Source organism: Pelmatolapia mariae, linkage group LG7 (genome assembly GCF_036321145.2).
Source record: "Pelmatolapia mariae isolate MD_Pm_ZW linkage group LG7, Pm_UMD_F_2, whole genome shotgun sequence".
Classification (NCBI taxonomy): Eukaryota; Metazoa; Chordata; class Actinopteri; order Cichliformes; family Cichlidae; genus Pelmatolapia; species Pelmatolapia mariae.
This window is the reverse complement of record NC_086233.1, coordinates 31,137,557-31,153,091: the sequence shown is the minus strand read 5'-3', so window position 1 is coordinate 31,153,091 and position 15,535 is coordinate 31,137,557. Positions and strand designations below refer to the sequence as shown.

Genomic DNA, 15,535 nt, shown 5'->3' with positions numbered 1-15,535 from the left:
TGCTGGGACTAACAACTTCTCTGGCATGCATCGTGTAACTCTGAAATCCATTACCTTTTTGTGTTGCTGAAAAGGAAACACAATGGATGGCAAACAGTGCTACAGAAAAACTGTATGTCACTGAGTAGTATCAAAAGTGAGCAGATCATTAGTTAATCAGCCCATTCTGTCAACACAGTGGAAGCATTGGTAGAACACAAAACTTGTTTAGTGAAATCGCAAAAACAGTAATAAGTTTGGGATCAAATCAAGAGCTGACAGAGTGACTTATATGAGACATCTGGGAGTCTGGAGTGTGAGGAACAGAGACCAAGAGATGTGTAATAGAGATGGAGAAGCAGAATGACAAAGGGGCAGAATAACAATAGTGCCAAAGCTTTTTCCATCCTCCTTGCAAACGTTCCCTGATCCCCCTTTTTTCTCATTTAAATTCCTCTCCATTGTTATTGCAATCCAGGCCTAACCCCCCACTGTCTGGCAAACACTCATGCACACAATCACACACTAACACTGACGGACATTAGAACACACATGCATTGACCTGCAACAGCAAGCAAGACCATCCCAAGGAGCTATGCTCACACATCGCTGCTAATCCCTGTCAATGGGCATACACAAGAAGACACTAACAATGTCTGCTGGAAAGATGGGCTCAAGTTTCTCAGGCGGCAGATGTGTATGTGGCCTTAGCCATGCTGACATGGGCGGGGAGTAGCAAACAGCTCGTCAACAAACATCCAGTGTCGTGCCAGCGATGCAAGGGCAGGCAGACTAGCGCATTTCAGAGCTGTGCCTTGTCAACATGTAGAAATGATATAGCTAACTTGTTTCTATTCCTTGCCTTACCCATCCCTGCTCAGCATCGTTTAAGACCAGAGAAAACTCACTTGTCAGCAATCACATCCTACAGAGCAGACATACTGCTCTCACTAGTGTTAGCCCACTCCGCTTTCAGAGCTGTCTAACGCAGCAGCACGGCAAGAAATAAAATTCTTGTCAGCAATGGTAAGGACACGGCTGGGTTAATACAATTCCTTGGCCTATCACTCCCTTGTCAGCATTTTTAGGTCAAAAACATGGCAAGTGGCACAGACCTTAATATTTTTGCCTTGTCAATGTGCAACATTTAATCACTGCAGTTATAATCTTACTGTGATTACGGCATAAATATTTGTCTTATGTACCCAACAGGTGGTAAATCTCAATGAAAATTTGCACAAAAAATATCACCTATAAGAATTTTTTTTTTATTTTGAATTCTTTTCATTTTTTAATTATTTATCTCTGCAAATGTTTGTTTCACCTGTCACATTCAACATGCCCGTGCATAATTTGACGGTCACCAAAATTTGTATCCGCAACATAATTTTGTTCAAATCACATTAAATTGAATGACTACATTGAAAAACCACTACTTTTATATATAATAAATAATTATATTAGTATTATTCCGTATTCTAAGCAAACCCTTGCATATGTTTGGTCAATAACATCTTTGACTTATAATGTTGGCGAATTGAACATTTTTTTATTGAGTAAAATTAAAGGTTTGCGACTTAATATTACACACCACATGGGATTCTTAATGTCATTGACTAATCCTGTTGAACACCGCAAATATACATACATAATATATACTGCATACATGATAAAATATTTTAATTGCATGGTACAATATTTTAATGAAGGGATATAGTAAACTAGAAAATTTACCAGAACAATATTGATAACAATCATGTCTCATGTCATGATGATGCTCACCCAAACTTTGTTTTCTTATCCCCACATTGCGTTCTGGTGCTCTATTTTCTAGACTTTGTTTAGTGGCTTTTGATAACTTTTCTCATTAATCAGCAGCCAGTCAACTGCACTGGGAAGATGCAAAATTTGCACTGACTGTTAAAATACGTAGTGTAACAAGTGCCCTGGCCAATGTTTATGCAAACTTTTCAGTCAGACTGGTCCACTCACCTATAGGGAATTTACAAAGATGTGTTACAATCACTATAATATTATTTAAATTATTCCTTATTGTTAAATTGGTATTTCTTATTCCTTATCATTCCCATGTCAACAGTGATAGGTCAGAGCCAGTGATATTGCAAGAATTAAAAATAAAGAGTAAGTAGTTAAGCCATTAGGTAATGGGTAAAGGGTAATTTATAGTTACACTATAAAAATGACACCATGAAACAAAAAAAAACCCAACAAATATATAATGTAATTTAAATTCTCATTTTAAATGTATTCTTTTTTTTACACTTATTAAAGATACATTTTTTTAAATTTGTTTACAGAGATTTGCAGTGTACTCTATACCGTCCTTTAACTTTTTTTTTTCCTGAAAACTGGGTTAAAACACTGAAAAAACTCAGTGACATCTCCCTGTACCCAGTGGTAACTAATGAACGTTATTAAGCACTGCTGTGGGCTAAATGAAAGCGTATTAGCTATTCTAAAAAGGAACAAACACACTTCTTGATGCTTGACATAATGAGAGAACTAAAAAGCGCTCTCAGGTCATTTTGAATCCATTAGGACAGAGCAGGCTCTTAGGTAACACGCACACACAGATGTGCACATACACACAAAGATACAAAAAAGGCGACATAAAAATAATTTCAAAAAACCCTCCTCACAACTGCAAAACCTAAAAGTCAATTTCAAAGTCAATTTTATGCTAAAATGCATTTGCAAAATAAATCTGGGAGCTGTACATGGTACATTGTAGACAAATCAATGTTGAAATGATCTAAAAAAAAGTGTGCTTTTCAACTATGTACAAAAAACACATGGCAAGACTGATTGTCTATGTGCATGCGCATACATGCATGTATCTGAGTAAATGGGATTCTGACGACCAGACGACCCGCAGTGATGAAAACACACTCCCACGTTACAGATCACCCCTACACACTGATGCACTAAACAGAAGGAGGTAGATGCACTTGCGTAAGTGTAGAGGAATTTGCCAACCTACATGTCAATGGAATCATTTGCAGAGAGAGAAAGATGAAAGAACGGGGTTTTGTGGACAATGTCTCATGTGTATAGTACATCATGAAGGCCTTTTTTGAATACAGCATCAATAACTATGCGGTGGACTTGTGTGTTTCTTCCAGTTAGTATTTGATATCCGTCATAATATAAAAGAAGGGTGGGCTGTTTGAGTAGATATATTTCTTCAGAATGACAACTTCCCCTTAGCAATATAACCAAATTAGATGGATTCAGTGGGAAAATGTCCAAAAACTTTTTTTTTTTTTTTTTGTGTGTGTGTTGCTTTTTTTTCCTTTATGCTGAGCCAGTGTTTGCCAGTATTTAAACCATCTCTGGTAAGATTTTACAACACTGAAAAACCATCTAGGTTAAAAAAAAATATACATGAAACTGTGTATAAAGCTACAAAATACAAGCAAATGTAAAAGTTACATTTGTTTCTGAACACAAAAGTAAGAGACCAGAAAGCATTATCAAGACAGGAAGAGGGAATGTGACATTTCAACTTCAAAAAGGCTATAACCTCCATCATGTAAATATATTTTCACTAGGCCATCCCTTTTCATCTGAAAAAGACAACTTTCATGTTACTCACTGAATGAAAAATAAACAGGGAACCACAAATGTGACATTTAACGGGGAAAATAAATGGATTTTAAAGGTTTTTTTTTAACTGTTCCAACAAAATATTGAAAACAGCTGATGTGAAGATGTAACAAAGCATAGCAAACAAAGCAAATCCTTGTCATGTCCAAAATATTTACATAAAAAAATAAATTACCCCCCACCCCCCCTATTTTTTTTTAAGTCAAGCTAACTGAGAAGAATTGTCTAAAAATCGTAACATGAATTCATTCACTTTCCTTCATGCCTCCAAAACTAATAAATGCTCAAAGTAAAATATTATATAACAATACCTTCATAACATGGTATAAATGGATTACATGCTCAGAGTGGAGTCATCCGACTTTATCAAAAGTTTTCGAGTTACAAAAAAAAAAATTACAATTGTATCTCCATTCCCACTATCAACCTTACCTGTAACGCACCTTCCGGTCTCCTGTGTCTCAGTCTCCTGAATATTCACTGCTCTTTGTTTATTGTGATTATCCTGCATGAGATATGGCTTGCTGCAAGCCAAATGTCCCAGTAGGGAGAATTAATTCTTGAACTTGAACTCAATTACAGTTATGCCGAAAAGAGAGTCACTGAGTAACTGGATTGCCTTACACCTGTTTGTCAAGAGTAAAGCTTGTGTGGGCTTGTGTCCTTGGTTCAAATCCCAAGACCTACACAAAAGAGCTGTGGCTTGGGAAAGCAAATCTCCAATCCTTTCTGCTCTCTCATCAGCTATAGTCAAATCGTCCTTAAATAAGGGCCTTCAACAACATTTTCACTGCAGCTACTGAATGAGCAGCAATTTACATTTGCTAATTTTCAATATAATATCATCTGTCACTTATGTGTAAAGAGAAATCTGACAAAATAAGAATGCGCACATTTCTTTACTTTAATTCAATGACATTACATTTTTAGTTCCAAGTCTCTGTGACTGAAGAAAAGTGTGCACAAATACTATTAGTGTTCAAAGCATAGCTCCAGGCACGGATTTCCCTGTGTAACCTTATAGTCCTTAGCTGTCAGTATGAATGCATGGCATTGGCCTGAATGGAATCTGGATATCTGTCGACGTGTGTGTCCGTGCTGTCTGTGTATTTCTTGTATATATGTGTGTACATACATGCAGGTGTGTAGTGTCTGCATACCTACAGTTTCTGTATCTGATCACTGACATGTATGTGTTGCTGGAATTTCTGGACAGGGGAACTCTATATGCCTCTACAGAGTCCTTTCAACACCCGCCGCTCCATGCGCACGCACACACAAGCACATCACACATCCTACCGCTGACACACACATGTCACCACGGCAACCAGATACAGCTGAAGACGTGCTACTGACAGAGAAGGAGAGACCACCATACTGGCAGACCAGAGCTTTTCAAAGAGTAGAGCTTCTGGGATCGCTTATTACTTTTTTTTTCAAATATTGTTTTTCTTGAGAGCCAAAAATTTTCATATTCATCATCTCATCAAGTACCTGAAGGTGTATTCCTATATTCACACTTACATTATTTTTACCACATGGGACTCACATTGACTGATTTCATCTTGAATGCTCACTGTCAAAACCATCATTGTCAAAGTGGTGTGATGTAAGTTTCATGTGTCATCACGACACATTTACAAGATGATGCAATCTCACTACTGACATGGTTAGGCAGGAAAACAAAGAGGGGAACAAACTTTTTTGCCTGTTTGTGGTGAAAATTAAACGCACTTTGTAAAACATGATCAGCACAATGCATCATAAAGCTAAACTGTAAATAAAGGCAAGAAAACAAGTCAGATTTGAGTTTTGATCTACAGAAAGCATGCACACACACACACACAAGAATTAAACTTACTTCTGACAGGGCAAAATGTCAGCACGTTCCTCCTCTTCACCCTGTCAAAAACAACATGGAGTTAGTCACTGCATACACTAAAAATGCACTGTTAAGGATTTGACATCAGGATATGAGAATCTGATCTTTAAAGAGATTGAGCAGTCATTTAAAAATGGGGGGATTTAGGCCTGCCTTTCCCTAAGCCTTTTGAACATGACAAAGTGGTCACAACCTCTAAAGAGTGATTATCTGTGGTGAGGTTGAGAATATCATCAGGTCATCCCTATCTTTGCAGTCTAGTCCCCCCCCAAAAAAGCATACATAAAAACAGTCAATGTCAATCAGAAGTGAGCTGTATCTAAAAGAAAGATTTGAAAGATTACTGTTGAAAAGTAGAACATCAGGCTAAAAATACTAGCAAACCCCACCAAAGAGACTCTAAAACTGCACTTCCAGTTTGAAGCAGGCGACACATTACCATTTTGTAAAAATATAAAATATGAATGTATCCACACCATATCCTGTCGTTGCAGTCTTATCTACCCCTACCCACCCTTCTCCACCGCTTCTTCCTCCCATCTGGCTTTCATTTTCTCCACCTGCCCATCAGTCTGCAGGCAGAGACAGGTGAGCCTATTACACGCTTCTCACATTCTGCTAGACACACTCACAGATACACACACAAAAGCACTCTAGCTCCACTTCATGGTAATTTAACTTGCCATGCACATCAGCCAAATCTGCTGCGCTGTAAAACGGCTGTTACCGCAGCCACGTCATGCTTCTGATGAAGTGGTCTAGTGTCCAGTATAAAAGCTACAACAAACTCCATTACAGTCTGCCGAATCATAGATAATGGATACGAGTGAAGAGGTTCAGCCCTAAAATTTCTATTTTGTGGTTTTGAAAAAGCGAAATGTTGAGCATCGGAAAAAATAAAAGATAATCGGAGCTACTGTTAATAAATTACAATTATTGTGTGACTTGAATAATATAGCCAAGGGTTAAAGTGGGATATAGCAGGTGAAAGAACTCTAAGTTCTCGTGTAGTGGGAAGCAGGTGAATTGAATCAGAAATAAAATAATTTTAGATAATAATGTCTGTTGTGAGGTCTAGCAAATCCAGCTGACCTATGTTGCTGCTGTATTTTACTGCTCTTCGTGGATTTAGCTAACTACATTCTGGAATACAGCAGATGCTAGATGAGTGATATCATGGCTGCTTTCCAATCAGTGTAAAGGTGGATTTAGCCAACTGTTACTAAAGAACATTATCAGCTTGAATTCAAATTTATGACTCCTTCAAGAAGCAAGTCTTGTTACTCTTCTGGACACTTATTTGGGCAGTTATTTTGAAGCACTCTTTCAATTAACTTTCATTTTAATGGTCAAGGGGACATAAAAACTACAGAACATATTCAGTCAAATCTAATAAAAATCACTTAAAAGTTTGCTGACGTTGCACAAATATGGTTTTAAATCTTTCAGCCTTGAAAGATATATATTGTACCACAGTCTTTACTATTGCAAAATTCCCCCATAAATTTCTTGAGGATTCTTTCAGTACCATATCTCTTGATTATAATGTCTGCTACCCAGGACCTAAAGTAGCGCCGACCGTAGATACCACTGCATCAGTTCAGCAACGTTCATCTTTGCAAAGTTTACCGCAATACTGCTTACTACACAATTTAGCCAAGACAGTAAAGTGGTTAAACTAGGTAGTATAACAAATGTTGAGCAGCAACATTTGAATAACAAATTTATTTAAGTGATGTATATTTGTATATTACTGCAAAGTTTTATAGCAGATTTCTACTATACAGCAGAGTTTAGTGTTTCAAAAAAAACAAAAAACCTCATCCGAGGATTTATTATTAGATTTTTTTAAGTAAGCTAACACATCTAATATATACTACTAAAAGTGATGATCAGTGCACTACACAGCACAAAGCTCATGCCTGGTCATTAAGAACTGCAATATCATTAAAACGAAAACAAATGAAAATCTCTTTGCTTAATAATGATGAAACGGAAATAAAAGTTATGGCCTTACTATGTAAATCCTGTTTTAATCAACTGCTCAGTAAACATTGTTGGCCAGGATTCATCTGTCCACTTTACAATATGAAAAAGCTTGAATTGTGCAGGATAAATAAATCCTATCAGAACTATTATTCTTCCTACCTTCATCCTTTAGTTTTCAGTTCATTAAAAAATGTTGTCAGATATCCGGTCTCCTAATACTTTCTGGTATAGATGAACTGAACTGAATTCGGTATAACTTGTTGTTCTTGAAGGTTATTTATTTATTTTCAGAAATGTTGTCTGCCTGCCTGCTTGGGTGGTGGGAAGGCAGAGATAACAGGTGTGTGTGTGTGTGTGTGTGTGTGTGTGTGTGTGTGTGTGTGTGTGTGTGTGTGTGTGTGTGTGTGTGTGTGTGTGTGTGTGGGTGGGTGGGTTTGTCATGGGGACAAGGAGGATGGGGTAGTGGGTTGCTGATGGCAATGCTGCAGAACATGCTATCATGTGAAACATCCCCTTTAAGACAAGTACACACTTTGTACCCATCACTCACTCTACCTCTTCTTGTTTGCTCCCCTGCTTCTCTCCCTATTTCAGTCTCTCCTGGAGTTTTGTTTCTTTACACAAACCACATAAACCTTTTTCTCTAATTGTGTCCTTCTTCCAGACTTTGACACCAGCTGAACTTTTCCAATTCAGCGGTTTTGCTTTAAACAATTTCAGAATCACTAAGAACAAACCATCATTAATAACACTAAAAACAAAAAGTGCAGCCTTCAACAAAAAGTAAATAGATAAATATAAGTAAATCAGCAGTAATCAATTCACCAGGTGCAGTTACAAATAAAGAGCTTGACAGTATTAGCAGGAGAGACTAAAAATATTTATGTGGATAGTCAAAGTGTGATTATTAAAGAATGGATGACTGAGGGAGAAAACAAGGAGGAGCTGAATAGACAACAGTAGCAGAAGGATTAAAATAGATAGATGAGAACGCAAACTGAGAAAAGACTCTCAAGAGATAATTACAAACTCAGCATGTGTATTTTCAACACCCCCATAACAGCAGACCACCCCGGTTCAGCAGCCAGAGATATCTGAATTCCTTTTTACTAATACTTTTTAATAATCCTGACTCTAAAGCATCAAGGTGTGGGTGGATTTTCACTTTAGTGGGCAGCAAAATCATGGTAAAACCTCAAAATCATGGCTTAAAATCTGGTTTTAATTATAACATGAAGTTTTCTCAGTAGGAGTGAATTGGCAGTATGACTGTTTGCCTTGTGTACAGACTATTTATTATCCAGATGCTGGGCTTGTGTTTATCAAATCACCTGATTTCTTTAGTATGACTTGTGAAAAAGTTTTCATGAATAAGGTCAAAGTTTAGGAGGAATTAGGTTCTGCTCAAACAAATAAAAAAACAAAAAAACAAAACTGTGAAAACCGTGACTACTAAACTATCATCTTCACATATAAAATCACATATTGGTGATTTTAATTCCCAGTCACTATTATTTGTTCTCAAAGTATTACACATTTTATGTCAGTAGTATTTCATTCATCAAGATTGCATGTGTGATCCAAATGTTCCTTTCATTATTTGACAAGTACACATAACATACAAGACATGCCATCACAGAGCTGGTGAATAAAAGGAGGAGTTGATTCCACACTGAAATATATCTGAAATATTAACATTAATAGCTTACTGCCATCAAATGAGGACAGAAGAAGAAGAAAACCTAAACTAAACATAGAGAATTTAAAGATTTAGCTGTCATTGGTTGAATGCTATTATAAATCAGTGGGCTGAAAGGAGATTCGCTGAGGTGCACATTGCACAAAATCCAATGTGAATTCAGCCAACAATCCCTCAGTTCTCTCAGTCTGCTCTGTTTCCCTGCTCTTTCTGTTAAAACCAGAGCTATTAATACCAAGCAGAGGACTCAGATTAAGAAGATAAAGGCTAAAAGAGCATATAGCAACAGAAGCTATGGACATAGTAGGAGGTAAACCTACTGACAACAGGTTGACCTGCTATTTTATTTGCAGATTACATTTGAGTGTTTAAAAAATCAAAATTATATCAAATGAAATTATTTATATTCATCCAGCACCACAAAAATGTAATGAAAGCAGAATTAGATTCATGACTTTGTAACTTTTGTTCTGTTCTCAAAAATAAAAGACAATGCTATGTCATATTGCAAGTTCTTATGTGTAAAGGTCACACAGAAGACAGATTAGCTGAAGCAGCATGTGTAAAGTCTCACCAAGAAAAACAAAACAAAACAAACACAGAATTGCTTTTAGATCCAAATTTAAACAAACAAAAATCATATTGGTTATTTCACCACATCCCCTGGATTTTAAGAGGAATGCAACAAATTGGGTCTTGTCTGGGGTTTAGAAAAAAGGAGGTCTCATCTTATTTTTCACAGGTGTATTTGTGACAATTTTCATTGTGTAGTTACGACAGAGCAGTGAGGCGACATTTCAGATCATCTTGAATGCACCTTAAAGGAAACTAACAAAAAAAAAACCCCAAACAAAATAGACAAAAAAAATAAAGTTAAAAAAATCATAAGAAGCCCGCAGTGAAAGACACAAGGATTGCATAGTTAAGATGTTAAGAGAGGGAACTGGAGGCAGTGAGTTCAGGCTATAAGCCTTATAATCTGCTTCATAACTGTCATCTGACATCACTGCAGCAGATGCTTCATCTTGGATCATGTTCTGTCTGCCTATTCTAAATAATGGGTAGGGGTCTTATTGTCATGCTGTACTCTGATGAAAATGAAGAGGACTGAGGGAGAGCAGAAAAAGGCCATTGTTTATTATCCCACTACAAAACAGGGTGGAGAGGGCGAGGAGGGCTCTCAGCCATAGACTGCACGAACATAGAAAAAGATGGACACAGAAGGAGGGGTGACAAGCAAACCAGCTCCTATACAGCTTTTTTTTGTTTTGTTTCTCATTTAGTGTCACAACCTGACTAATTAGTCACCTAGCTCAATAAGAAATGCTTAACGTGACTTTTAGTGAACTGCATGCAAGTTGGGAATTTGCATCTGATGAGAATAATCTAATTTATTTCATCAGAAACAACAAAAACAGCAAGAAGAAAATAAATCTAAAATGGAAAGTAATGATTCCCCTCAAGGTTTTTTTTTTCTTTCTTTCTGAAATACAGACAGCCAATTCACTGAATGACATTCATTGGAAATTAACCTACAGTGACAACACTGAAAGCCAATTCAGAAGCAGCAAATGTTCTCCCTTCATCCTTCATATTAACATTGTTTACCATGCTGCATTTCATGTTTATTTCCTCAACTAGAGAAAAGAAAACACGATGTTCTCGTTCTCCCTTTTGGCTCTTTGTGTCAGTCTCTCAGTCATCTTCATTACATTCAGTGTTCATGCTTGCAGCTTGGTGCCTGTCTTTAACTTCAGGTTTACATATATGGTCAGCAAGGAGAGGTCAACCATGGGGCTTGAGGCTGCAATCACCTGTCAATCTCACTCTCACTCAACCTACAGTAGTCAAGTTAATTAAGTGATTTAGGAGAGGAAAACTGCTTTGCGCACTATAAATGATTTCTTGTTAGTAGACATGACAAAAACAGAATTATGGAAAAGAGAGCAGCACTGTATATGACAGTTTTAGTTTAGGCAAGAAAATCAGCTTTTGATTTCCTGCCAGCCCATAACAGATGGCCCAAGGCTTTTGCTTTTTCTCATAATTTTAAATCAATTTTGCAATTAGTAGACATTAAAATAGTAAAATTTTGACTTGATATGGTAGTTGAATGATCGTATGTCTCAACATTTAATTAAAAAAAAGTAAACCTTTTATTGAAAATAGTTTTCTTTTATTTTACTTTATTTTATTTTGCTTTATTTTTCCAGAGCTGGCTCATGGATATCTGGTTAGGTATGTCATTGCTACAGGTTTTCAGATTTATAAGTAGGCAAGTAGACTATGGTGGACTATTGCTGGGCTTTATAAAAAAATTGAAAAAAGACTTTATAAAAAAAAATAATGTTAATAATTACTTACATTTCAATGAAATAACAATCCATAGTCTTTACCTTTTTTTAATAACTTGTTTGAACATTACTGTAGAGTTGACTTTGAGTGTTGCACATGTATGGATACTGAATCTGCAGATGAAGCAGTTTCTACACTAATTGCAGTCTTGTTGGGCTAGATACCTAACCCCAAATTACTCCCAATGGATCCATTGAAGACTGAGTGTATACATGATAGGCTGGCATTTAAAGGCATAAAATAAAAGTAATTTGAGTGCCCGGTAAAAGCAGAAAAGTACTATAAAATTAGTCCATTTATAATTTACCATAATGCTAACAAAGACACTATTCATAATTGAGAAGGGCTTCATTTAAAGAGAGCTTTTGAAACATCAAAAATAGAATGATTGCTTAAAAAATAAGAAAATGTGTAAATGTCAAGAAAGCTGGGAAGACATACGGCTTATGGCCTATAAGAGCAGGTTTCTGTGAGTGTCATAAAATGTGTTAGATTTAAACATCAAACCTATTTAAATTTAAGCTATTTGAAAAAGATAAATATTTATGTATGTCAGAAGTACATACAGACAGACATTGTACCATTATTAACTTTAAGTATTCCTTATTGATAATTCCTTTACATTTTCTTATAGGAATGAACCCGGTGTACTAACAAGTTCGCCAGGTGTAACCCCTTCATATTCCAGCCCCAGTTTTGCATGAACAATATTACCAATCAGAAAGTGATCATTTTACTGTGAGTCAAGTTGATAAAATCAATTGGAAATGTTCAAAGTAATTAAAAATGGGCAAAGACAGAAGATAGAAACCCCAGAAGTAAGTTCAGTTGATACTCTACTCTCATTATTGTGCCCACCTCTGCACCATGAAATATGGTATACAAGGCGGGAATACAAGTGAGCAGGGAGTAAAGAGAGGTAAGGTATGAGGTAAAATGAAAGGCTAAATTAAAAGATAAAATTAACTGAAAGAAAAAGTCTGTTACAGCCGTTTTAAATATGAGTGTAAACACTATCTTAAATATTTTACGTTACAGTAATAATACTCTCTTTTTATGTTGAATAGAGTACTTGATTTTGGTTTGCCCAGAGGACTACAATGGTCATTGGGAAGCTTGGCAGACCAAAGAATGACGGCATCTAATACGGGAAAAGAAGAGATACAGAGAGAGAGAGAAGGTAGTTAGAAAATGGTGAAATGACTGGCAGACTGATAATAAAAGGCTGTCATCTCTCCTGAGCTGTGAATAAAGAACTGGATGAAAATGTGTTGAAAACAGAGTGGAAGGTAAGGAAGGCAATGAGAAAGACACTGAGAATAACTGGGGTTATCTAGCAATGTTAAAGTAAATTGTCACCTCTTCTAGACACTGAGAGAACTGTGAGAGCGAAGGGTTAGTGGTAAAGAGAAAGCAAGATACAAAAATGGAAGAATCAAGAAAGGAAAATGAAATAAGCTTAAAAACAAGCCTAGGATGTAGGCAAAGTGCAAAAAAAGGAAAGCAAGACAGCAAATGTTGTCAAAACTTGGTGAGTGATAGAAGATCACAAGGCCAAGCAGATGGATAGCAAGAAAGATCATAAAGGAAAAATGGGAGAGATGAAGGGAGAACAGAAGAGCAAACTGGACTAAAATGGGCTTAAATGCCTATCACAAAGGAATGAGGGGGGAAATCAAGAGATAAAGACCGAGGGGAGGGAAGGTAGAGACAGAGAGCAAAATGGTGTGAAATTGACATGAAAATGGAGTTGGGGTGGTGGGGGAGTGTGCTTCGTGAAAAGCCAACATGCTGACACCTGAGGTTTGTGAGGGTTAGAGTAGGTTGGCTCAGCATGATAAGATAACTGCCACCTTATCTGTGGCTGTCAGACCACTAACACACATACACGGTGACATATCAACACAAATGCAGCTCACACACAGTTTGACCAGGGAAAAGCGGTCAAAACACTATTGGAAGATTGGCAGACAGGTGTTTGGAACTGTGACAGGAATTGAGTCTGATGTCTATTTGTGTATTGCTGTGCGTGTGCCCATGTGCTCATGCGTGCGTGTATACTGTACATGTGATAGGCGGTGCAGACGCAGATGTGAATGAGGCTGTAGCAATGACACTAAAGTAAATAAGTAATTTTGATAAGGTTTTGTCACAGATTCGACACTGATTTAGAAATTTTCAGTGAAGGGACTAATGTATACTTGTGCAGGTTTTTGTCAATTACACAAACATTTTAAATACAAACTTTTTGTGCAAGTAGAGGTTCCTCTCAGTCTATCTAAGTAAGCTGTTATGTTGCCATGTCGATGACCATCGATCAGGATGCTGGTTTACTTGCTCCCAGTTCCTAAGTCTTAGTCTACGCTGTAACTGTCAGAAACAAACTGTCTCTCACCATGGCTTGTATTTAATCAATGTTTCAGTTGTGAAAGCCAGGCCCGGCTGTAAGGAATATAGACCACTGTGTGGGCTGAGAACAGATGAGAAATGAAAGAGTTTAAAGCAGGAGAGAAAGAAAAAAAAACATTATGAAGGAATCAAAGAAGTAAGGAAAAGTGTGTGAAGCCTTTTTATAATGCTTAGCTGTGCCCTAGCATAATGCAGGATAGTGTATTAAAATAAAAAATTATTAAAAAACATAGTTAAATGATCAAGTGTTTAATTAATTGTTAGCACAGCTTTAAGAACACAAGCATATTCATCCATTTGGACAGGCCTTATTAATGATGGGATTTCATGTTGGTGGTATAAAAGAACAATATATACATGCATATCTGTTCATTTAATGGTTAGAAGTTTTATGTTTTTATTACTAGATTTTATTTTTCTATCTTTAACATTTGTGTAAAGACTTAATAATTACTGTGAAAACTGATTTTTCTTCAGCAGAAGCATAGAAAGCAACTGAACAGACAGAAGGAGACCAACGTTAAATCCCTCGTGCAATTAGTCTATGGGATTTAACAAAATATCTGCATGCCTTAAAAGTATTCCACAGACATCCTCTGCGTAAAAGGACAAACAAATACTGTGTCCCCAAAGGGGATCAGTGCAGTGTAGTTTAAAATTATAAAACAAATCAACATCATGATCTGCCATCATTACTTTGGCATAGAGTCAGGGATTGAGATTGAATTTTTATACCCCAGCTGGTTTGATGTAAAGGCTGTGACAGCCAGTCTAACGGTCATCTAGAGCCATAAATGTTAATTAACAGCCTAAGCTGCTGGACATTCAATTTCCTGCTATAGCTGAAAGGAAGGGCTCATAAAAACATGGTCCTTTCACATGTGGATATCTCACATATGTATGTAAGAATATAACCATGTGTAAGTTCTTATGTGTGACTATTTGTGTGTTTGTGTGTGTGTGTGTGTGCAGCTTTATATGTGACAATGTGTGAACGTCTGCATGGTCCAAGGACACACTGTGATGCAAACTGTCCCAAAGGCTCTTCTGTCCTTTTCTAATACAGCAATAAGCCGTCAGCAGAAACCATAACTAGCTAATCGCACTATGACAACAGAATAAAGCCACACAGAGACAAAGTCAGGTAAAAGTCAAAGCACAACCACATGAAGGTACACAACCGTATAAGGTCAGCTGAGTTACATGGTGACATCACCAAGAAAAAGTAAAAATAACGCTATGGAATCAAATTACGACTTTGACCACTGTAAAACGTAGGTCATGCTATAACATCACACCACAGCTGTACATGACCTAAATGAGTGTCAGCAGGCTGAAGACACCAAAAGACATTCAGAATCTGTTTCCTATGTGGACAAAGCACAGCAGAAATGTCACAGATGTTTTGACTCAAAGCACACACAGAAGTCTCTCCAGAAACTAGACTTAACATTAGGCAGCTACCCTACTAACAACTCCAGGCTGTTATTTGCAAAGAATCTCCAGGATATTCCGATTTTTTTTAAAGCCTTTAAAACTCTGGATTCATTATCCCAGATGAAAATTAGATTTTTTTATAAATTAAACTGATAGTT

General features: G+C 36.8%; 1 protein-coding gene across 1 annotated transcript in view; it reads right to left on the bottom strand.

The window, feature by feature from the left end:
- cntfr (ciliary neurotrophic factor receptor) overlaps nt 1–15,535 on the bottom strand; it is a 201,328-nt gene that overhangs the window by 163,184 nt on the left and 22,609 nt on the right. The window contains exon 2 of the mRNA XM_063480832.1: nt 5,468–5,508. The gene's annotated coding sequence lies outside the window, so the exon portion shown is untranslated. The remainder of the gene's footprint in view (nt 1–5,467; nt 5,509–15,535) is intronic.